The sequence below is a fragment of the Antechinus flavipes genome, chromosome 3 (genome assembly GCF_016432865.1).
Source record: "Antechinus flavipes isolate AdamAnt ecotype Samford, QLD, Australia chromosome 3, AdamAnt_v2, whole genome shotgun sequence".
In the NCBI taxonomy this organism is placed as follows: domain Eukaryota; kingdom Metazoa; phylum Chordata; class Mammalia; order Dasyuromorphia; family Dasyuridae; genus Antechinus; species Antechinus flavipes.
In genome coordinates, this window is record NC_067400.1 from 398,355,864 (window position 1) to 398,380,477 (window position 24,614).

General features: G+C 34.0%; 1 protein-coding gene across 11 annotated transcripts in view; it reads right to left on the bottom strand.

Annotated features, from left to right (window-relative positions):
* GULP1 (GULP PTB domain containing engulfment adaptor 1) overlaps positions 1-24,614 on the bottom strand; it is a 409,533-nt gene that overhangs the window by 247,175 nt on the left and 137,744 nt on the right. For 5 of the 11 annotated variants that reach the window (XM_051986054.1, XM_051986042.1, XM_051986045.1 and 2 more), the window contains 2 exons: positions 17,193-17,314; positions 638-719 (listed from right to left, as the gene is read on the bottom strand). The exons of 1 other annotated variant lie outside the window; for it this stretch is intronic. The gene's annotated coding sequence lies outside the window, so the exon portion shown is untranslated. Of the gene's footprint in view, positions 1-637; positions 720-5,935; positions 6,550-17,192; positions 17,315-24,614 lie in introns of those variants that run through there. 5 more of the 11 variants (XM_051986043.1, XM_051986047.1, XM_051986049.1 and 2 more) reach the window with 3 other exon arrangements.

Consider the following 24,614-nt stretch of genomic DNA (forward strand, 5'->3'; position numbering starts at 1 on the left):
AAAAACTATTTCCCTTTGGGAATTCAACATAGTGTTCAGAATCACTGAATAAACAAAGAGACACAGACTCTGGCCATAAATGTTAGAATGAAATACCTTAGAAAAGGAAAGAGGAAAATAGGGAATTAATTCTGTTGCTGTTTTAATTGGGATGCTACAAGGGAAGGTCATTAAGACACAGAAAGGAATGTTCTTACTTAAACTGATCAAGGAAATTCATCATATTAGTACAAGTGGTAGAAAATAAATAGACTAAACTGGGAAAGGAAAAAAGAGCAGAATTAGTTTTAGAGATCAAAGACTATTGTTACCTCATAAAAAAGAAACGAAAGATCGGTAGATAAGATTTCAAGGACTAGGAATAGTGTAAAGTGAATCAGTAACTATTTTTGATGCTTTAAGAGAGAGAAGAAAGTATACAGGGATTAGATTATGTGTGTACACATTAATATATACATAAACACAGGTATATAGTTATATACATATTTTATGTGATTTAAAAAATATATATATGCATGTATATATATATATGTACATATATATATATATATATATATATATATATAAATGGATTTTACATACAGAAAAATACCTTAATAGTCATAATATTAAATGTTAGTAGATTGAATTTACTTACCCATTAAAATGATGAAAAAATTGAGGACCATGGAAGTTAGTTGTTGAAAGGGAGGGGATAGTCTATAGCTGAACTAAACAATCTGTCAAATAACAAAAAGCAAAAACAATAAAATTAAAATTCCTAGGCCACAGTTTGAAAAGTGGGCAGGGACAGGGGAAAGGGTAACAGATGGACAGCCCATCTGTTTTTTGAGTTTCTTTCTATCTCTAGATTTATGAATTTATGACATAAAATATAAAAAAAAAACCTAAGTAAAAATGAGAGAGTAGAGTAAAACTTAAATCTCAGTTAAATAGGAGAAAAAAGCAAGGATAGCAATAATAATCCCAGAGAAGACACGTTAAAGAGGTATTGTCAAGTGAGACAAAATACAGTATATGCTTCAAAATATAGTATAAGCTTCCTCTTACATTTAAGAGACATGAAAGAAAAAGCTTTTACAGTGAAAGGGATGTTGGGGAGGGGGCAGGCAATAAAATCTAACTCATAAAAATTGGTTAATCAGATTTATCAATGTGGAGATATGTATAGAAAAATTGTACATGTTTAATATAAATTGGATTACTTGCTGCCTAGGGAAGGGGGTGGGAGAAGGGAGAGAATAAGAAGGGAGAAGAATGACAGAAGGAGACGAGGGTTGATAAAAAGGAGAATGGGAAGGAAATAATGATCAGAAGAAAAACAGACTTTTGAGGAAGGATGGGGGCAGAAGAAAAAGAGAGACAGAGACAGAGGGAGAAAAATAGGAAAAAAATAAGATGGAGAGTTAATAATCATAATTATGAATGTGACTGGGATGAACCCACTCCAAAACAGAAGGGGACAGCAGAATGAACTTTAAAAAAATAATCAAAGAATGTATTCTTTATTAGAAACACACTTAAAACAAGAGAAAGAGTAAAAATAAAGGGCTGAAGTAGAATCTATTCTGTTTCAGCTGAGATAAGAAAAAGAAGAGTCAGTGATCATGATCTCAGACAAAGAATAAAAAATAGAACTAATTAAAAAAGATAAAGAGAGAAGGTATCATAAACTATGAAGTTATATCAAAACTAAGGTTACATGCACCAAATGGCATAGTATGCAAATTCTTAAAGGAAAAATTCAGTTACACAGAATAATAGTAAAAATATACTGGTGGAGGATCTCAAGATTTCTTTTCAGAACAAATCTAATCACAACAAGAAAAAAAGTATTGCAGATAGAATTTTAGAAATGTTAGCTATGACAGATCTCTGGAAAAATGGAATGGAAGTAGAAAAAGAATATATTCTTTTTTTTTTTTCAGCTACATAATGAACTTTCACAAAAATTGGCCATGTAATAGGGCATAAAAAACTCACAACCAAATGAGGAAAAGCAAAAATATTAAATGCACTTATTTCAGGTCATAATGTCATAAAAATTATATTAAAGACCTGTGAAAACATAAATTAAAATTAACTAGAAACTAAATAATCTAATTCTAAAGAATGAATGAGTCAAAGAACCAATCATAGAAATAATCAAAAATTTCACTAAAGAGAATGACAACAATTAGACAAATATTCCAAATATTTGCCAAAATAATAATTAAGAGGAAATTTTATACGTATCAACAAAATAGAGAAAGAGCAAGCCAATGAATTGGACAGGCAACTAAAAAAATAGAAAAAAAGAACAAATTAAAAATCTAAAACTAAACATTCTATCAGAAAACCTGAAATTTAAAGGAGAGATTTATAAAATTAAAAGGAAACTATTGAATTAAAAAATAAATCTACACATTGATTTTATGAAAAATAAAACATAAGACACTGATTTATTTGATTTTAAAAAGAAAGAAGAAAACCAAATTACAGTATCAAAAAATGAAAAGGGTTGATTCATCACTAATGAAGATGAAATTAAACCAGTTTTTAGGAGATTTTTGCCCAATTATATATCAATAAATCTGACAATCTAAGTGAAATGGATGAATATTTGCAAAATTATAATTTGTCCAAATTAACAGAAGAAAAAATATCCTATTCTAATATATGAGAGATTTCAACAAACTTGTGGGATAGTTCAAAACTGGAAGCAGAAAAAAAAAAAAAGCTTTTTTAATTTAAAAAATAAAAAGTATTAACTGGAAAATTTTAAAAGCACATTTCTCAGAAGCCAAAAAGCCACAAACAGTTCTGTTTTTTCATAATGAAGCTAAACCTACATATGAATTATCTTAAGCTCCTTTCTCTATGGCAAACATTCATTTCTTTCTGTATTCCTTCCTTACTTTAATTCAATCATTTTTCAAGACAACTTTCATACTCTTAAGTTTAAGGGAAAGGAAACATAACTTTCACAAAACATTTTATTCCATGGACTTTTGCAAATACATGTTTCCTATTATATTTTTGTGCTTGGTCTCATTTTCAGTGGAATCAGACTTAGCTGGAAATGCTGACTTCCTCAGTTGATTTTTAGCACTGACAGTCTCCTAAGTAGATGATTGGTTTTGGGCATTATACTTGGTAAGTTAACTGTGAAATATTACTGACAGAAATGCAAATTTACTTTGGTACTATGATGTAGATAAACTCTCCAGTCTAATGCAGTACATTCTGATATGGAATTGCTCTTTGCTAGTTTTTTCAGTGACAACAAATGGTGTTGCTATATGTAAGTCCTTCTTACCCTCTTCTCATGGTCTTAGGGGTAAAGCCTCAAGATTTGAAAACCATGTGATAAAGAAATCCGTATTTAGAACTTAAACTTCTGAATGAGTGTTCAGCATTTCCAATTATCTTGAGAAGTGGTCTATGGGTTTTCTTGTATGAGTCTCTTAACTATAACTAAGGTCCTGTATTCCACCCTTTGAACTGCATACAGTTATTAGATAACTGGCTCTTTACTTTCTATATCCTCTTTGGAATGGGACAATAAAATTAATTTTTGGGGGGAGGGGCAGAGGGGAAAAAGGGGAAAAGGGGAGAATGAACAAGCCATAATTAAATTCCCTAAATAAAAATACCCAGGACCAGATGGATTTACAAATGAATTCTACCAAACATTTAATGTAAAAAAAATTTAATCAGGTACAGCAAAAACAAAAACAAAAAAGTATAGAACGATTTCCCTAACAAATATTGATGTAAAAAATTTCAATTAAATACTAGCAAATATTAACAGAAAGATTGTAAAATTTCCTTTTGCCTTCAAGTCTTTCCTATCTTTCCCAATGGTTCCTATCTTTCACTATGTGGTCACTGTGTGGCCAAAATATTTAAGCTTCAACTTCACTATTTAACGTTACAGTGAATAGCCTCAATTAATTTCTTGAAGTATTCATTGATTTGATCTTCTTGCTGTTCAAGGTACTATCAAAAGCTTCTCCAGCACAATTCAAAAATGTCCATTCTATAGCATTCAGCTTTTCTCAAACTCCAATTCTCACAGCCATATGTTATTGCTGGGAAAAAACATATCTCTGACTATATAGATCTTTGTCAGCAAGGTGATATCTCTACTTTTAAATATGTTATCCAGATTTGCCACAGCTTTCTTTCCAAGGATCAAGTGGTTTTTCATTTCATGGTTGCAGTGACTATCTGCAATGATCTTTGATCCCAAGAATATAAAATCTAACAGTGCTTCCATTTTTTTCCCCCTCCATTTGCCAGGAAATGATTAGATTCATCGCCAACATCTTAGTTATCTGATGTTAAGCTTCAAACTAGCTTTTATACTGTCCTCTTTCATCCTCACACTTCTTAATTCCTCTTCACTTTCTGTCACCAGAGAAATGTTGTCTGTATATGTGAAATTGCTGATATTTCTCCTGGCAACTTTTGATTCACTCAGTCTGGCATTTCTTATGATGTGCTACTTATATAAATTGGATAAATAGGGTGACAATATACATCCTTGTACTCCTTTTCCAATTTTAAATGAATTTGTTATACCATATTCAGTTCAAACTGCTGTTTCTTGATGTACATACAAGTTTCTTAGATCATTTTTATCTGGTATCCTGATCTCTTCAAGCACTTGCCACATTTTTTGGTGATATACAGTCAAAGACTTAAGTGTGGTTAATGAAGCAGAGGCAGATATTTTTTAGAACTTTCCTGCTTTCTCCATAATTGGGGGAATTTAGTCTCTAATTCCTCTGACTCTTCAAAAACCAGAGTACTCTTATAACAATTGTCAGTTCACATATTGCTGAAACCTAGGTTGAAAAATTTGAAGCATAACTTGCTGGCATATAAAATGAGTAGAATTGTTCAATAATTAAACATTCCTTGGAATTACCCTTCTTTAGTATTGGAATGCAAACTGATATTTTCCAGTCCAGTGGTCACTGTTGAATTTTTCAAATTTGCTAGAATACTATGCTCAATAATTTAACAGCATCATCTTTTAGGGTTTTTAAATAACACAGATAGAATTCTATCACCTCTCCTAGCCTTATTGTTAGCAATACTTCCTAAAGCTTACTTCACTTCATTCTCCAAGAAGTCTGGTTCTAGATCAGTAACTATATCATATCGGTGATATTAAGATCTTTCTTGAATAGTTCTTTTGTGTGGTTTTTATCTATTTCTTCTGCTTTTGTTAAATATCTACCATTTTTGTTTTTCATCATGCCCATTTTAACATGAAATTTTTCCTTGGTAGCTCTAATTTTCTTGACGAGACCTCTTGTTTTCCTATTCTATTTTTTTCTTCGTTTTTACTCATTTATGAAAGCCTTATTATTATCTCTCTTTGCTATTCTCTGGAATTCTGAATTTAGTTAAATACATCTTTCCCCCTTCTCCTTTCCCTTTCCCTTTTTTTTCTTTTCTCAAATATTTGTAAAGCTTCATCAGTCATTTTGCTTTTTTGCTTTTCTTTTTCTTTGGATTTTTTTTTTTTTTGGTTACTGACTTCTGTACACTATTGTAAAGCTCAGGCCATAGTTCTTCAAGCAGTCTACCTATCAGATTTAATCTTTAAATCTATTTATCACCTGTACTTCATATTCATAAAGGATGTTAGTTAGGTCATACCTATATGGCCTAGTGGTTTTCTTTCATTTCTTCAATTTCAGTCTAAATCTGCAATAAGAAAATCATGATCTGAGTTTAACTGACTCTATAAAATTCTTCCATCTTTGGTTACAAAATATATATTCAAACACTTATATATATATATTTACCACCTGGTGATAACTATATGTAGAGTTGCCTTTTGGATTACTAAAAAAAAATGCTATAACTAGCAAGTTGTCTTAACAAAACTCCATTAGTCATCGTTCCTGCTTAATTTTGTACTATAAGCCAAAATTACCTGTTATTCCAATTATCTATTTTAGCATTCCATTTCTCCATGATGAAGTAAGAACTTATTTTGATGTTATTTCTAGATGTTTAGGTCTTCAGAGAACTGATCAACATTGGCTTCTTAGGCATCAATTCACAAATTTGGATTGCTGCAATGCTAAATTATTTGCCTAGGATTAGAAGAGCTATCATTCAGTCATTCTGAAATTATAATCCAGTAATACCAATAAGTAGTATTCATCTCAAACCATCAGTAAGCATTATCTGCAATGGGGATAAACTAGAAGCTTTTCCTGTAAGATGAGGGGTGAAGCAAGGATTACCATTAACTCTATTATTCAAAATTATTTTAGAAATGCAAACTAAGTACAGTACACATAGGAATAAATGACCACAGTAAAGTTAGTTTTTGACAAACCTAAAGAGACATGATTTGGGAACAAGGATTTACAGTTTTCCTAGCAATTTCTGTTAAATAGTAAAGCCATTTGTCACAAACTAGGTATAGATAAACTATACCTAGTTTAGATCAATGTATCATACCAAATACCTAAGTAAAGTAAAATAGATATGATTTAGTGATAAAAGGTGATATAAACAAATGAGAAAAACATGAAATTTTACCTGTCCGATTTACGAATAAGGGAAGATTTTATGACCGAAGAAGAAATAAAGAGCATTATGGGGTGTAAAATGGATAATTCTGATTACATCAAACTTTAAAAGTTTTCACCAACAAAGCCAATGCAAATACAATTAAAAGGAAAGCAGGAAATTGAGGAAGAAATTTAAAGCAAATTTCTCTGATAAGGACTTTATTTCTCAAATATATAGAGAACTGAGTCAAATTGAAGAGAATGAGTCATTCCTTATTTGATAAATAGCCAAAAGATATGAACAGAAAATTTTCAGAAGAAAAAAATTCTCTAAATCATTATTGATTAGAGAAATCCAAATTAAAGTAACTCTAAAGTACTATCTTATACCCATAAGACTGGTTAATATGACACAAAAGGAAACAACAAACGTTGGAGGTAATGTGGGAAATCTGAAACACTAAAGCACTTTTTGTGAAGTTATGAACTAATCCAACTAGTCTGGAGAACAATTAGAACTATGTCCTAAGAACTTTAAAACTGTGTGTACCCTTTCACTCAGCAATACCATATATATGTAATTGTGCACTCAATATCTAAGGCTGAGATGCAATATGCAAGAATATGAATTGACTGGATGCCACTTTGACCTGATAATTAACTCCAAGAAAATAGTGATTCTCCCCAGCCAGTATTAACAACATCCACATGTGGAATCATTGGTAATAGCAAATGGAGAAATGATGAATTCTATGGATAAGTCCATTTTGTCTTGGCAATATTCTTGCCAGGGTTATCCACATACGTGATGAAATTGACATATGCACTGTCAGAGCTAGCTCAGTGTTTAGGAGGCTCGATAGGAAAGTGTGGGAGAGAAGAGTTATCCCCTGCCTCCTATAGTGAAGGTCCACAAAGCCACTTTGCTGACCTCATTGTTTTATGCCCATGAAACCTATTCAGTATATCAACCCCATGTCAGGAAACTGAATCACTTCCATTTGAATTGTCTCAGGAAGATTCTGAAAATCACCTGGCAAGGCAAACTGTCAGGCATTCAAACTCTACTACAGAGAGCACAACTCCAATGGGTTGGACATGTTTATTCAAATGTCAAACATAGGTTTGTCTAAAAGACTACTTTATGGAGAATTCACACAAAGCAAATGCTCACACTGAAGTCAGAAGAATCAATACAAGGGCACTTTCAAGGTCTCTCTGAAGAACACTGGTATTGATTGGGAGACATGGGACACATATTATGGGCAAAACAGAATTGCAGTAACACAAAGGAAAAAAGAGATGTTTATATTTAGAGACATCTCTACTCCAAAGGTTCATATGGACAATTTGTACTTGGCCTGTAATAGAGCTTTTTGAGTTTGAATTAGTTTGATTAACCACTGTTGTACATAATGTACCTTGATTTGGACATAGTGATATCATTTTGGTCCTCTTTAAATATAAAGAAGAACAGCAACCAAGCACGACTAAGTCTGTATCCCAAAAAGATGAAAGGAAAAGGACCTGTTTGTTCAAAAATATTTATAGTGACTCTTTTTATGTTATTTCCAGTGGCAAAGAATTGGAAACTGAGGCAATGCCCATCAATTAAAGAATGATTCAAAAATTATTTTATATGATTGTTATGGAATACTATTATGCTTTAAGAAATGATGATCAAGATGCTTTCAGAAAACCTTGGGAAGACTTACATGAAATGAGCAAAATGAAATGAGCAGAACCAGAATATTGGAACCACAACAGAAATATTGTTCAATGAAAAACTGTGAATGATAGCTATTCTCTCTCTTTTTAAAATTTTACTTTATCTTTAGTACCACCTTTCTTTATGAATCATGTTGAAAGAAAAAAATCAGAACAAAAGAGAGAGAGAAAGAGAAAAAGAACCATAAAAAAGAAATGATAACATATGTTGATTTACATTCAATCTCTATAATTTTTACTATGCTTTTTCTGGATGCAGATGTCATTCTTTCCAAAGTTTACTGGGATTGCTTTGGACCACTGAATCACTGAAAAGAACCAAATCTTTCATAGATGATCATTGCACAATCTTGCTGTTTCTGTAAATAACGTATTCCTGGTTTTGCTTGTTTCTCTCAGCATTAGTTCATGTAAATCTTTCCAGGCCTTTCCAAAATCAAGTTGTTCATTGCTTTTCGTAGAATATTCTATTACTTTGATCTACCATAACTTATTCAGCCATTTCGCAAATGATGGGCATCTACTGTTGGAATCTTTACAAATTGCTAAATCATTAGAGTTGATAGAGACAATAATTATCTAATTTATCATCGTTCAGTATCATTGATCTAATCTTACAAGGAGATGTTTTGGGCCAGAACCTGAAACAAGGTATTAAGTAGAACTAATTGATACAATGCTTGTGTTCACACCTCTACTCATTGGAGTTCAAATGTTTGGGAAATTTCAGGGTTTGTATGAGATATCCGAATTCATACCTCCCTTGAATCTCTTAGGGCCAGAGAGCACTCTGGGAGAAAACTCATAATCCCATTCTCTCAGAAGAGTCATATATAAGCCCAGTCAAGAGAGTTCAGCGGATTTAGCTTGGAGAGCAGCACGCTGGGACAGACGCAGAGCACTCTGGGAGATTGAGAGCTAGAAGCCCTCTCTCAGAGGCAAGACAGATCAAACTTGGTGCTGGCTCTGGAGGCTGAAGAAAGCAGAGGCAGAAGTGAAGGACAAAGCTGCAAGAGCTCTTAGAACCAAGCAGAAAGATAGGCCTCTAAGCTAACTGAGCTATATTGGAGGCAATAAAAGATCTGAACTTTTAACACACTTCTGTGTTTGGTTTCAACTTCATGTAACATGGGTAATCCCTTATTGCACTACTCCCTTCCCTTTTCCAACTTCCTTTTTTTATTTTTTCAGACAAGATTACCACTGACATGTTTTTAAATTGGAGTTTTTATTTTTAAAACATATGCAAGGATAATTTTTCAACATTGATCCTTGCAAAAAACTTTGTGTTCTAATTTTTTCCCAATCCTTCCCTCTACCCCCTCTCTTGCTTGGCAAGAAATTCAATACATGTTAAACAAGGTAAAAATATATAAATCAATATGATTCAGGCCAGTTCCAATGATCCTCTGATGAAAAGAGCCATTTACACCCAATACTTTGGGAACATGGTCTGGATCACAACATAGTATTTTCACTTCTTTTGTTATTTGCTTGAATTTTATTTTCTTTCTCATTTTTCTTTCTTTTTGATCAGATTTTTCTTATGCAGCATGATAATTGTATAAATATGTATGCAATTATCATTTCATTGTTGAGAAGAGTCACATCCATCAGAACTGACCATCATATAATCTTGCTGTTGCCATGTATAATGATCTCCTGGTTCTGCTCATTTCACTTAGCATCAATTCATGTAAGTCTGTCTAGGCTTCTCTGAAATCATCCTGCTGGTCGTTTCTTACAGAACAATAATATCCCAATACATTCATATACCATAATTTATTCAGCCATTCTCCAATTGATGGGCATCCATTCAGTTTCTAGTTTCTTGCCACTACAAAAAGGGCAGCCACAAACATTTCTGGTTTGAATTCCTATAAATTTGAGTCAATTCTCTATATATTTTAAAAATGAGGCCTTTATCAGAACCCTTGAATGTAAAAAGTTCCCCCAATTTATTGTTTCCCTTCTAATCTTTTCTATATTAGTTTTGTTTGTACAAAATTTTTTTAATATAATCAAAATTATTTATTTTGTGTTCAATAACAAGCTCCAATCCTTCTTTGGTCACAAATTCCTGCCTTCTCCATAAATCTGAGAAGTAAATTATCCTATATTTTTCTAATTTGCTTCTAATATCACTCTTTATAACTAAATCATGAACCCATTTTGACCTTATCTCGGTATATACAGTGTTAGGTATGGATCAATGCCTAATGTCTACCATTCTAGTTTCCAATTTTCCCAGCAGTTTTATCAAATAATGATATCCTAAAATATCCTAAAAACTGGGGACATTGGGTTTGTCAAATACTACATTACTATAGTCATTGACTATTTTATCCTGTGAACCTAACCTATTCCAGTGATTGACTACCCTATTTCTTAGCCAGTACCAAATGCTTTTGATGACCGCTATTTTATAATATATCTTAAGGTCTGGCACGCCAACATCAGCATTTTTTTTTTCATTAATTCTCTTGAAATTTTTGATCTTTTGTTCTTCCCGATGAACTTTGTTATTGTTTTTTCTAGGTCTGTAAAATAGTTTTTGGGGAGTTTGATTGGTATGGCACTAAATAAGTAGATTAATTTAGGTAGTATTGTCATTTTTATTATATTCGTTTGGCCTACCCACGAGCACTTGATATTTTTCCAATTGATTAGATCTGACTTTATTTGTGTGGAAAGTGTTTTGCAATTGTGTTCATATAGTTTCTGACTTTATCTTAGCAGATGAGACTCTCAAATACTGTATATTAAATGGAATTTCTCTTTTTATCTCCTGCTGTTGTACTTTGTTTGTAATATATAAAAATGCTCATGATTTATGTGGATTTATGTGATCTTATTGGTAATGGTTCTAGTTTGTCCCCATTATGATGCTTCTTGATGGTGTTAGATAAATGCTACTGACCATTTTAAGGAAAACTACATTTATTCCTTAACTCTCAAGGGTTTTTTTAATAGGAATGGATGTTGTATTTTATCAAATGATTTTTCTGCATCTACTGAGATAATCATGTGATTTTTGTTAGTTTGGTTATTGATATAGTCAGTAATGTCCAGCTTCCTTTTTTGTCTTTTCTTTCCCCATTAGGTAGTAAGCTCCTTCAAGGCTGGGGCTTTCTCTTCAATCTGTATGACTTCTATCCATATCCTCCAATGAATTCTCTAAACAGGCTGCCTCTAACATTTCTGGTACTTTGTTCATCTTTCAATATGAAACAGAAATCAGTGGATGATGGAAGATACTCTTAAATTAGCTATCACTCTTGCTATGATTATGGCCTTCCCAAGCCCCATCCTTTTTGGATCATACCATTCTCCGATAACATTCCTATATTGCAATCTGCTCATTTCCTCCATATTGCTTCTTGCCATTTGTACAAATTTTAACATTAATTCTTCAGAGATTATAGTATTTCAAAAATATAGCAGCACTGTAAGTATATTTATGAATAGTATATGCAGTCTAAATATTTAGCCCATCAGTTTAAATATCTTGGACAGATATTAGGAATGAGCAATCAGGATATCCTTTGGAAAAATTTTCAGGGTTTTTAATGATCCCAAACTTCTTGAAAGGAATGATAAAAAAAATTTTATGTTTGCTTATGGAGTTTATAGTAATAGCAGGTAGTTCTATTTGCAGAAATTATTAGTATCTGATAAGCCTGGCCCTAAATAAGCATTATATTTGTTTTTCAGGAAAAGAAATTATAGTCCAAGAGCAAAGAATAACTCTTATTCAGGCCACTGGGGCCTATATTTCTTTTTACTGAAATAATCATTTGACTAAAACAACATTTTTTTTTTTCAAGTGTCTGATTTGTTCTTAGGGCATAACTTACAAAATGAAAAAATTAGAAGAGAAACATACTTCTAAGACTGTAATTTAAGTACAAGTAAAATGAGATCAAAGGAAGAAAAGTTATTTGTATTTCTGACTGCAATTAAGTTAACCAAAAAATATTGCTTCCATAATTATTGGATTTGATAATTTGCAATTTAAAATATTGGCACCAAAAGATTCCACTAAGTACTAATTTGGGTGAATGTTAATTGATTTTTATTTCATAGAAGCTACTTAGAATAAAATTGCTCATTATAAACTAGTTCTTATTGATTTTTTTGTTTAAATAATTCACATCTTTAAGAGCATGAAATAAAATGTTTATGAAAAATATCTCATCCCTGATGATTTGTGGCAGAAAATTAGAGATATCAAATTTTTAAGAGTTAAAAAGTACATTTTGAAAGGCATCAAACATAATTGAAATAACTTGATAAATTTGAAAGATAAAGTTAGCAAAATGGGGAAGCTGACAGATCAAGATGATGTGCAAAAGGCCTTCAACAATTCAAACTAAAGTATCTGACCAGTTAGACAAGGAACTGTGTTTGGTCTCTTTCTTAAGAGATCAGCTTGTCTAACATGTAAGACAAACTAATCTACATGAAATACCGGCTGCACATGTCAAAAGACGTTCTAAGGAAACTCCTGTGATAAATTTCAAAAACTTTATTTAACAAACAAATCAAAACAAAAACAAAAACATTTATTTTCAGTCATCATCTCTGAGAACTTGGGACTGAGATAGTACTACCTGATTATTTCCATCGGGCCAATCCAAGCTATTTCAAGTTCTGTGTTAAAGTTTTCTCAAGTGTGAGTCTGGAGAAGTGACCTCGGGCCATTACATTATTTCTAGAAGGTGTTCCTTTAAGCAAGACTCTATTAATTAAGTTCCTGCTATGTACAGAGTAAGGTGCTAGGGGTTTAGAAGAGATTTTTACTTTATACCCTGCCCATAATCCTACTTCAGACCTGGGATCATCATTGTCCTTGTTGATGAGTGCTTCCCACTAATTTTTAGCGAGTTTCCAGTTATGCTTCACTTTATAAGACTCTCTTACCTGCTACCCTGTCATTGTACTCTCTCAATCACAGATTGTACTCTATGAAACCAAACCTTTTTAGACCTGGAGTCTAAGCTGTTCTGAATGATTAGTTCCTCATACCTTGTAATACCATTATACCTTGCCAGACTCAGTTTTATTTTACAACCCAGACATCTGATTGCCTGATGCATGACTGATGCATGTCAACTTCTTGAGAGCAAGGCTTATCTTCTGCCTTTCTTTGTATCCACAGAATTTATCGCACTGCCTGGCACATAGTGCTTAATAAATCCTTACTGAATGTGTATCATAACTTTTATTTCCTGATTTTCATATATAGAATCATAATCAAATCGCTTATATTGTTGCTACTTTAAAGATTGCAAATCTATTTCCCTGTGGCTCCAAAACACCTCTTCCAACTGATCATTCTCACACACACACACACACACACACACACACACACATGCATGTGTATAGATATAGATATATATTCATTCATTTATTTATTTATTTTCAGATAAATTCAATAAACATTTATAAAGAACCTATACTAAATGCTACAGATACAAACTTATTCCAAATAGTTTTTATGTCATAAAAACATTCAATCAAATTAGTACTCAGTGGGATCGTTTGGTTCTAATATTTTTAATGGATAATTATTAAAGCCTATTAACTAAAGAGCAGCATTTTTTAGTTAACTTTAATTATGATCTTAAATACAAATGTTTTTCTTCCTCATTTTACTCATATTTAAACCGCAATCTTATAGTACATTTTTTCCCATAGAGTCATATTTTTCTTTGTTTAAACTATGCTGTAAGAACAAATCACACTGTTTTAGTAAAACAAATATAGGTTCTGATGCCCTAAATAAGTGAATTTTGCTTCAGAAGTTATTCTTTGCTCTCAGACTGCAGTTTATTTCTTTTTCAATAAGGCAAATATAATACTTATTTAGAGCAGACTTATCAGATACAAATGTCTGCAAATAGCAATCAATTTACAAGAAAATCACTTGCTATTATTACACACTCCATAAACAAACATAAGAATTATATTTTTTATCCATATTTCTTTTATTAGTCATGTCAAGAAGTTTGGAATCATTAAAAACCCTGAAAACTTTCCCAAAAGGCAGTCCTGCTTGCTCATCCATACTGTCTGTCCAAGATATTTAAATTGATGAACCAGATATTTAGACTGCCTATATTATTCATAAATATACTTGCAGTGATGCTGTATTTCTGAAATACTATAATCTTTCAAGAATTAACATTGTAGTTTGTCCAAAAGGCAAGAGACACACATGCGGAGAGAATAAACAGACTGCAATATATTATCAGTTACATACTGTGGATTAAGGATATAATCTGAGAATGGTATGACCCCAAAAAGGATATTGAAAGGTCATAACCATATAATAAGAGTAAGAGATTAACCAAAGTATCCTCTATGTTCCACTGGTTTCTGTTGCATGTTTAAAGATGAACAAAGGTCCCAAACATACTGGAGGGTATAGATAGGAATCATAGGTTGAGATGACTGTGATCTGAACTGATGGAAAGAGTACTATCATTAAAGATCAAAAATTGACTGAGGTAGAACAAGGTTATTTTATTGAGAGAAAGCTCAGTTTGAACACCATTTAATTAAAGTAGTAGTCTGGATTACAAATGTGAATGTTTTAAATATTTAATGCTTTCTCCATTTCCCTTCTAATACTCTTAATGCCATTTGTTAAAATAATCCTCATATATAGATCTGGTAATGATGCTATTGTATTAAAAAATCTTGAAAGGCTTACTATTGTCCATTAAATGAATTCAAATTCCTTTGTCCAGCATTCACTGTAACACTATTCTATTTTTAAAGTCTTACATAGGTGAAACTGATTATGATCAATAGTCTTTGGTCAATTTGATGAATTCCCCAAATCAGTCAGGAGATTATAGGGTGTGGATCTTTAAGGCCTCAATTAGCAAGACAGTATGCACCCTGAAAACTTTTTGCAATAACAAGGAACTTATTTAATTTGTTTCCAAAAGATGATTAGAAACAAAAAAATCTATATCCCTTCTCTTTTCAAAATGTCACCCTGTGACTTGTAAAATGCTGTTGTGAAATAAAAATGGTGACTTGAACACAAAGCCAACAAGCCTGTGATTCATAGACTTCAAATTCTTATCTTCCTCCTCCTTAAGCTTCTGAGAATATTCAAAGACCAGAGTTCTCAAGAATGCCCCAAATACAGTGGTGAAATGATAAGAATCCTTGGAGGATAATGGCAGTAGTAGACACCTACTTAGAAACTGTCCGAGAGAAAAGTTCCTAAGAATGGACTTTCCCAATTGTGGGAGTTGACTGTAAGATAAAATCAAAATAGATCTTTCACAGTATTAATTATTTTGCATTCTATGCATTATTTTGTGTTGTGATTATGTGTCATATCTCTCCAGTAGACGTTAGAAGAGCAAATGTGTCTTATCTATATAATAAATCAACTTGCACACCTACCATTGTAATCTGCCAACAACAGGTGCTTAAAGGCTGAACTGAATTTTGTTGCCCAGAAATACAAACAGAAGGACAAAGAAGCTACCGAAATAACCTTCGAAAATTTGCAAACATTGTTGTTCAGTCATTTCAGCCTCATCCTATTCTTCTTAATCTTCTTTTTTTAATTATCTTGATGTGATAGAAGGATCCCCAGAATGGGGTAACAAAACAATTTATTTTTCAGAGCTAGTATTCTGAAAGTAATTAATAAAGCTGCTTAACAGGTGGATTCAACCAATCAGAAATGAGTCCATGTATTCTTTTCAACCAACCTTATCACATTCCCGGATTAGGCTCAAACTAGTTGGGTTCTATGACCTGGGAAACGTAATTGGGGTAATAGACTAATTGTATATTAACCAATATTCCCCTTTGGAGTTTTCACTTCTGAACAGGGAAAGGATGTCAAGGGAGGGGAAAATATCTTGAAGGAGGGGGAGGGGGAAATATCTAGAAGGAGGGGGAGGGGGAAATATCTAGAAGGAGGGGGAGGGGGAAATATCTAGAAAGAGGGGGAGGGGGAAATATCTAGAAGGACAGGAAGGAGAGAGGGAGGTGCTGGTAGCAGGATATTAACCAATCAGGAACAACTGGGAGGAGATTAGATGATATATGGGAGGGGTTTGATTAATAAAAGCACCTTCTTGCTTCTGAACTAGCGTGCACCTCCACCGTAAGGAGGCGCCCTCTTCCTGCAGGAATGTAATAGATGCTCCTTCACTTAACTCCGGAGACTTTTCATCATTTCAGGAATCTAGGACCCCTTACAATTCATCATATTGACAAAGATACCGGAGTGGTTTGCCATTTTCGTTCTCCAGCTTTCCTCTTTTTTATTCCCGATGACGCTATATTCGATATCAGAATGTTTTAGTGGTTTTTTTCTTGAAGTAACTTTTTGTGCCTTCGGTTTTCCAAACCTACAAATATTTAACTATGTCACATATATTAAGCTCATCCTCCTAGACTGAGTTCAAATGGTTTCAGTGACTTCCACGATCGTTTCAGATAACAAATTGCTTCTCCCTCGTTTTTATGTTCATTTTTTATTTTACATACTATAATGCAAAGGGAAGGACTTTAACTTGTTCATCTCTATATTCACAACATCACTCAGCACCATCAAAAATGTTTGTTAAATGAATGTGCTTTTAACAAACATTCAAGAATATTGTAAATTCAGTGTCCATCTCATTGTAACTGACTGAGAGTTACTTTCATGGATAGCACACAGAAATAAGAGTAGAATAAATGAAATTTATGTGTAGAACTCAAAATGACTTTAATTATAATTTGAATCTCAAAATATTATTTGTAGAAATATATGTTTGAATGGAAAAAATACTATTCAATATAATATCCTTAATTTACTGGAATTCCTGTCATGTAAAAGTGAATTCCAGAGGTAATGGTTCCTCATAATTAAGTAGCTTTAAAGCAGAAATTAAAAAAAAAAATTACAATTCTTACCTGAGTATGCCCAATTCAACTGGATATGAGATGCCAGATGTTATGTAGATTATATCACATTTGATAGCAGCATTTTCCCAGTGTTGTACTCCCTTGTATTTTTCATACAATATCGCATGTGACTATAAAATAAAAATGAAATATTCATATAATAGCTTTTACTTAGTGGCTATCAGAACAAAAATTGTATTTGAATAAATTTTAATTAAAAAATACACATAGCGGACTTCCGGTTAAGATGGCGGAGAGGAGGCTCACAGTTGCATAAGCTCCGCGCTTTCTCTCACTATCCACTTCATTACAAGCCTCTGAATCAATGCTTGACTGAAAAAAACCCACAAATAGTTACCAAGAGAAGCCATCCTTGAGATCCGCCACGAAAGGTCTGTCTTTACTGGAGGGCTGGGGCGGTTTTAGATCGGGCGCAGGCGGCGGGCAGCGGCAGTGAGAGCACGGGAGCAGACGGGAGAGGGGGTGGGGAGTGATCGTAGCCGTCTCTGCGGGGAGAGCTTCGCTACAGGTTTGGAACCTGCAGCAAGTCAACAGCCCAGCAGAGAAGCTAAAAACACCGGGGCTGAAGAACACAACCGCAAACAGCTGGAGTCTCTCAGGACCTGGCCGCCCCCCCCTTCCCCCCCCTCAGTGACTCAGCACGCTCTGGGATCTCAGAGCGCAGGCGCAGCACAGTCCTGCTAGTGCCTCACTGCTGCCCCCTGCAGTCTGTAGAGGAAGCTCGATAACACACCCAGCCCCCCCCCAAAGAAAGACTCCAGTTTTTTCTGTTTTTCTTTGCTAGTTTGTCTCTGATTAATAGACAGAATGAGCAAGAAGCTGAAGAGGACTTTAACCCTTGACAGCTTCTATACAGATAGAGAGCAGACTCTAAATCCTGAGGAGACTAAAAACAGACAGTCCCCAGGTGATTCCTCAAAGGAGGAGAGCGTCTGTTCCTCAGCACAGATGAACCTCATAGAAGTGATTAAAAAGGCTCTCACAAGGGAGCTAGAAGAAAAGTGGGAAAAGAGCCTGGAGAAGTCAGTTAAAGAGAGAGTGGATAAAGAAGTAAAATCCTTGAAAAATAGGATTAGTGAACTGGAAACAGAAAACAGCTCTCTAAAAAACAAAATTGGCGAAATGGAAAAAAATTCCACAGAACAAAAGAACTCAATTGGACAATTAGAGAAAGATTTTTAAAAAGTGAGTGAAGAGAATACTTCACTGAAAATCAGAATTGAACAAGTGGAATTGAATGACTCGAGGAGACAAGAAGAATCAGTCAAGCAAATCCAAAAAAATCAAACAATGGAGAAAAATGTGAAATACCTTCTGGGGAAGACAACAGACCTGGAAAACAGATCCAGGAGAGACAATCTGAGAATCATTGGACTCCCAGAAAAACATGATGAAAAAAAGAGCCTGGACATTGTCTTCCAGGAAATTATCAAAGAGAACTGCCCAGAAGTCATAGGAACAGAGGAAAAAATAAACATTGAAAGGATTCATCGATCACCCACTGAAAGGGATCCTAAAATCAAAACACCAAGGAATATAGTGGCCAAATGCCAGAACCCTCAGATGAAAGAAAAAATATTGCAAGCGGCTAGAAAAACCCAATTCAAGTATCAAGGAGCCACGATAAGGATCACCCAGGATCTGGCAGCATCCACATTAAAAGATCGAAGGGCCTGGAATATGATATTCCGAAAGGCTAAGGAACTTGGTATGCAACCAAAAATAACTTACCCAGCGAGAATGAGCATCTTTTTCCAGGGAAGAAGATGGACATTCAACGAAGTAAGCGAATTTCATCTATTTCTGATGAAAAAACCAGAACTTAACAAAAAGTTTGATCTACAAATATAGAACTCAAGAGAAATCTAAAAAGGTAAAGATTAATCTTGGGAACTATATTTTGACTATATAGATGTATAAAGAATACATGTATACCTTGTTCTAGAAATTGATGTGGAAAGGACACTGTACCAGAAAAAGGGTAAAGTGGGGGTAGTACATCACATGAAGAGGCATAGGAAACCTATTATATCTGAGAGAAAGAATGGAGGGGGATGAATATAGTGGGTATCTTACTGCCTTCAGAATTGGCTTTAAGTGAAAAATCTTAAGACATATTCAATCTATGGTGAAACTTCTCCCATCTCATTGAAAAGTGAGAAGGGAAAAGTGGAAAGGGAAGGAATAAGCTAAGCGGAAGGGAATACGGGAACTGGGAGGGAAAGGGGTAAGATAGGGGGAGGAACTCTAAGGCGGGGGGAGGGACACTAAAAAGGGAGGGCTGTGAGAAGCAAGGGGTGCTCACAAGCTTAATACTTGGAAGGGGGGAAAGGGGAAAGAAGGGAGGAAAGCATAAATCGGGGTTAACAAGATGGCAAGTAATACAGAATTGGTCATTCTAACCATAAATGTGAACGGGGTAAACTCCCCCATAAAGAGGAAGCGGTTAGCAGAATGGATTAAAAGCCAGAATCCTACAATATGTTGTTTACAGGAAACACACCTGAAGCGGGGAGATACATGCAGGTTAAAGGTAAAAGGTTGGAGCAAAATTTACTATGCTTCAGGTGAAGTCAAAAAAGCAGGGGTAGCCATCCTGATCTCAGATCAAGCTAAAGCAAAAATTGACCTAATTAAAAGAGATAAGGAAGGACACTACATCTTGCTAAAGGGTAGCATGGATAATGAAGCACTATCTATATTAAACATATATGCACCAAGTGGGGTAGCATCTAAATTCTTAAAAGAGAAACTAAGAGAGCTGCAAGAAGAAATAGACAGTAAAACTATAATAGTGGGAGATCTTAACCTTGCACTCTCAGAATTAGATAAATCAAACCAGAAAATAAATAAGAAAGAAGTCAAAGAGGTAAACAGAATACTAGAAAAGCTAGATATGATAGATCTCTGGAGAAAATGTAATGGAGACAGAAAGGAATACACTTTCTTTTCAGCAGTTCATGGAACCTATACAAAAATTGACCATATATTAGGGCATAAAAACCTCAAACTCAAATGCAGTAAGGCAGAAATAGTAAATGCATCCTTTTCAGACCACGATGCAATGAAAATTACATTCAACAAAAAACCAGGGGGAAGTAGACCAAAAAATAATTGGAAACTAAATAATCTCATACTAAAGAATGATTGGGTAAAACAGCAAATCATAGACATAATTAATAACTTCACCCAAGAAAACGATAATAATGAGACATCATACCAAAATGTATGGGATGCAGCCAAAGCGGTAATAAGGGGAAATTTCATATCTCTAGAGGCCTATTTGTATAAAATAGAGAAAGAGAAGGTCAATGAATTGGGTTTGCAATTAAAAAGGCTAGAAAAGGAACAAATTAAAAACCCCCAGTCAAACACTAAACTTGAAATTCTAAAAGTAAAAGGTGAGATCAATAAAATTGAAAGTAAAAAAACTATTGAATTGATTAATAAAACTAAGAGTTGGTTCTATGAAAAAACCAACAAAATAGACAAACCCTTAGTAAATCTGATTAAAAAAAGGAAAGAGGAAAATCAAATTGTTAGTCTTAAAAATGAAAAGGGAGAACTCACCACTAACGAAGAGGAAATTAGAGCAATAATTAGGAGTTACTTTGCCCAACTTTATGCCAATAAATTCGACAACTTAAATGAAATAGAAAAATACCTCCAAAAATACAGCTTGCCCAAACTAACAGAGGAAGAAGTAAATATCCTAAACAGTCCCATCTCAGAAAAAGAAATAGAACAAACTATCAATCAACTCCCTAAGAAAAAATCCCCAGGACCAGATGGATTTACATGTGAATTCTACCAAACATTTAAAGAACAATTAACTCCAATGTTATATAAACTATTTGAAAAAATAGGGATTGAAGGAGTCCTACCAAACTCCTTTTATGACACAGATATGGTACTGATACCTAAACCAGGTAGGCTGAAAACAGAGAAAGAAAATTATAGACCAATCTCCCTAATGAATATTGATGCTAAAATCTTAAATAAAATATTAGCAAAAAGATTACAGAAAATTGTCACCAGGATAATACACTATGACCAAGTAGGATTTATACCAGGAATGCAGGGCTGGTTCAATATTAGGAAAACTATTAGCATAATTGACTATATCAATAACCAAACAAACAAAAACCACATGATCATCTCAATAGATGCAGAAAAAGCATTTGATAAAATCCAACATCCATTCCTAATAAAAACACTTGAGAGCATAGGAATAAATGGACTTTTCCTTAAAATAGTCAGGAGCATATATTTAAAACCATCAGTAAGCATCATATGCAATGGGGAAAAACTGGAACCTTTCCCAGTAAGATCTGGAGTGAAGCAAGGTTGCCCACTATCACCATTATTATTTAATATCGTATTAGAAACACTAGCCTCGGCAATAAGAGTCGAGAAAGATATAAAAGGAATTAGAGTAGGCAATGAGGAAACCAAACTATCACTCTTTGCAGATGATATGATGGTATACCTAGAGAACCCCAGAGATTCTACCAAAAAGCTATTGGAAATAATTCATAATTTTAGCAAAGTAGCTGGCTACAAAATAAATCCCCATAAATCCTCAGCATTTTTATACATCACCAACAAAACCCAACAGCAAGAGATACAAAGAGAAATTCCATTCAGAATAACTGTTGATACCATAAAATATTTGGGAATCTATCTACCAAAGGAAAGTCAGGAATTATATGAGCAAAATTATAAAAAAGTCTCCACACAAATAAAGTCAGACTTAAATAATTGGAAAAATATTAAGTGCTCTTGGATTGGCCGAGCGAACATAATAAAGATGACAATACTCCCTAAACTAATCTATTTATTTAGTGCTATACCAATCAGACTTCCAAGAAAATATTTTATTGATCTAGAAAAAATAACAACAAAATTCATATGGAACAATAAAAAGTCGAGAATCTCAAGGGAACTAATGAAAAAAAAATCAAATGAAGGTGGCCTAGCTGTACCTGATCTAAAATTATATTATAAAGCAGCAGTCACCAAAACCATTTGGTATTGGCTAAGAAATAGATTAGTGGATCAGTGGAAAAGGCTAGGCTCACAAGACAGAATAGTCAATTATAGCAATCTAGTGTTTGACAAACCCAAAGCCCCTAACTTCTGGGAAAAGAATTCATTATTTGATAAAAACTGCTGGGATAATTGGAAATTAGTATGGCAGAAATTAGGCATGGACCCACACTTAACACCATATACCAAGATAAGATCAAAATGGGTCTATGACCTAGGCATAAAGAACGAGATTATAAATAAATTAGAGGAACATAGAATAGTTTATCTCTCAGACTTGTGGAGGAGAAAGAAATTTGTGACCAAAGATGAACTAGAGACCATTACTGATCACAGAATAGAAAATTTCGATTACATCAAATTAAAAAGCCTTTGTACAAATAAAACTAATGCAAACAAGATTAGAAGGGAAGCAACAAACTGGGAAAACATTTTCACAGTTAAAGGTTCTGATAAAGGCCTCATTTCCAAAATATATAGAGAACTGACTCAAATTTATAAGAAATCAAGCCATTCTCCAATTGATAAATGGTCAAAGGATATGAACAGACAATTTTCAGAGGATGAGATTGAAACTATTACCACTCATATGAAAGAGTGTTCCAAATCATTATTGATCAGAGAAATGCAAATTAAGACAACTCTGAGATATCACTACACACCTGTCAGATTGGCTAAGATGACAGGAAAAAATAATGATGAATGTTGGAGGGGATGCGGGAAAACTGGGACACTAATGCATTGTTGGTGGAGTTGTGAACGAATCCAACCATTCTGGAGAGCAATCTGGAATTATGCCCAAAAAATTATCAAAATGTGCATATCCTTTGATCCAGCAGTGTTTCTATTGGGCTTATATCCCAAAGAAATACTAAAGAAGGGAAAGGGACCTGTATGTGCCAAAATGTTTGTAGCAGCCCTGTTTGTAGTGGCTAGAAACTGGAAAATGAATGGATGCCCATCAATTGGAGAATGGCTGGGTAAATTGTGGTATATGAATGTTATGGAATATTATTGTTCTGTAAGAAATGACCAGCAGGATGAATACAGAGAGGCTTGGAGAGACCTACATGAACTGATGCTAAGTGAAATGAGCAGAACCAGGAGATCATTATACACTTCGACAACGATATTGTATGAGGACATATTTTGATGGAAGTGGATTTCTTTGACAAAGAGACCTGAGTTTCAATTGATAAATGATGGACAAAAGCAGCTACACCCAAAGAAAGAACACTGGGAAACGAATGTGAACTATCTGCATTTTTGTTTTTCTTCCCGGATTATTTATACCTTCTGAATCCAATTCTCCCTACGCAACAAGAGAACTGTTCGGTTCTGCAAACATATATTGTATCTAGGATATACTGCAACATATCCAACATATAAAGGACTGCTTGCCATCTAGGGGAGGGGGTGGAGGGAGGGAGGGGAAAATATCTAGAAGGAGGGGGAGGGGGAAATATCTAGAAGGAGGGGGAGGGGGAAATATCTAGAAGGAGGGGGAGGGGGAAATATCTAGAAAGAGGGGGAGGGGGAAATATCTAGAAGGACAGGAAGGAGAGAGGGAGGTGCTGGTAGCAGGATATTAACCAATCAGGAACAACTGGGAGGAGATTAGATGATACATGGGAGGGGTTTGATTAATAAAAGCACCTTCTTGCTTCTGAACTAGCGTGCACCTCCACCGTAAGGAGGCGCCCTCTTCCTGCAGGAATGTAATAGATGCTCCTTCACTTAACTCCGGAGACTTTTCATCATTTCAGGAATCTAGGACCCCTTACAATTCATCATATTGACAAAGATACCGGAGTGGTTTGCCATTTTCGTTCTCCAGCTTTCCTCTTTTTTATTCCCGATGACGCTATATTCGATATCAGAATGTTTTAGTGGTTTTTTTCTCGAAGTAACTTTTTGTGCCTTCGGTTTTCCAAACCTACAAATATTTAACTATGTCACATATATTAAGCTCATCCTCCTAGACTGAGTTCAAATGGTTTCAGTGACTTCCACGATCGTTTCAGATAACAAATTGCTTCTCCCTCGTTTTTATGTTCATTTTTTATTTTACATACTATAATGCAAAGGGAAGGACTTTTAACTTGTTCATCTCTATATTCACAACATCACTCAGCACCATCAAAAATGTTTGTTAAATGAATGTGCTTTTAACAAACATTCAAGAATATTGTAAATTCAGTGTCCATCTCATTGTAACTGACTGAGAGTTACTTTCATGGATAGCACACAGAAATAAGAGTAGAATAAATGAAATTTATGTGTAGAACTCAAAATGACTTTAATTATAATTTGAATCTCAAAATATTATTTGTAGAAATATATGTTTGAATGGAAAAAATA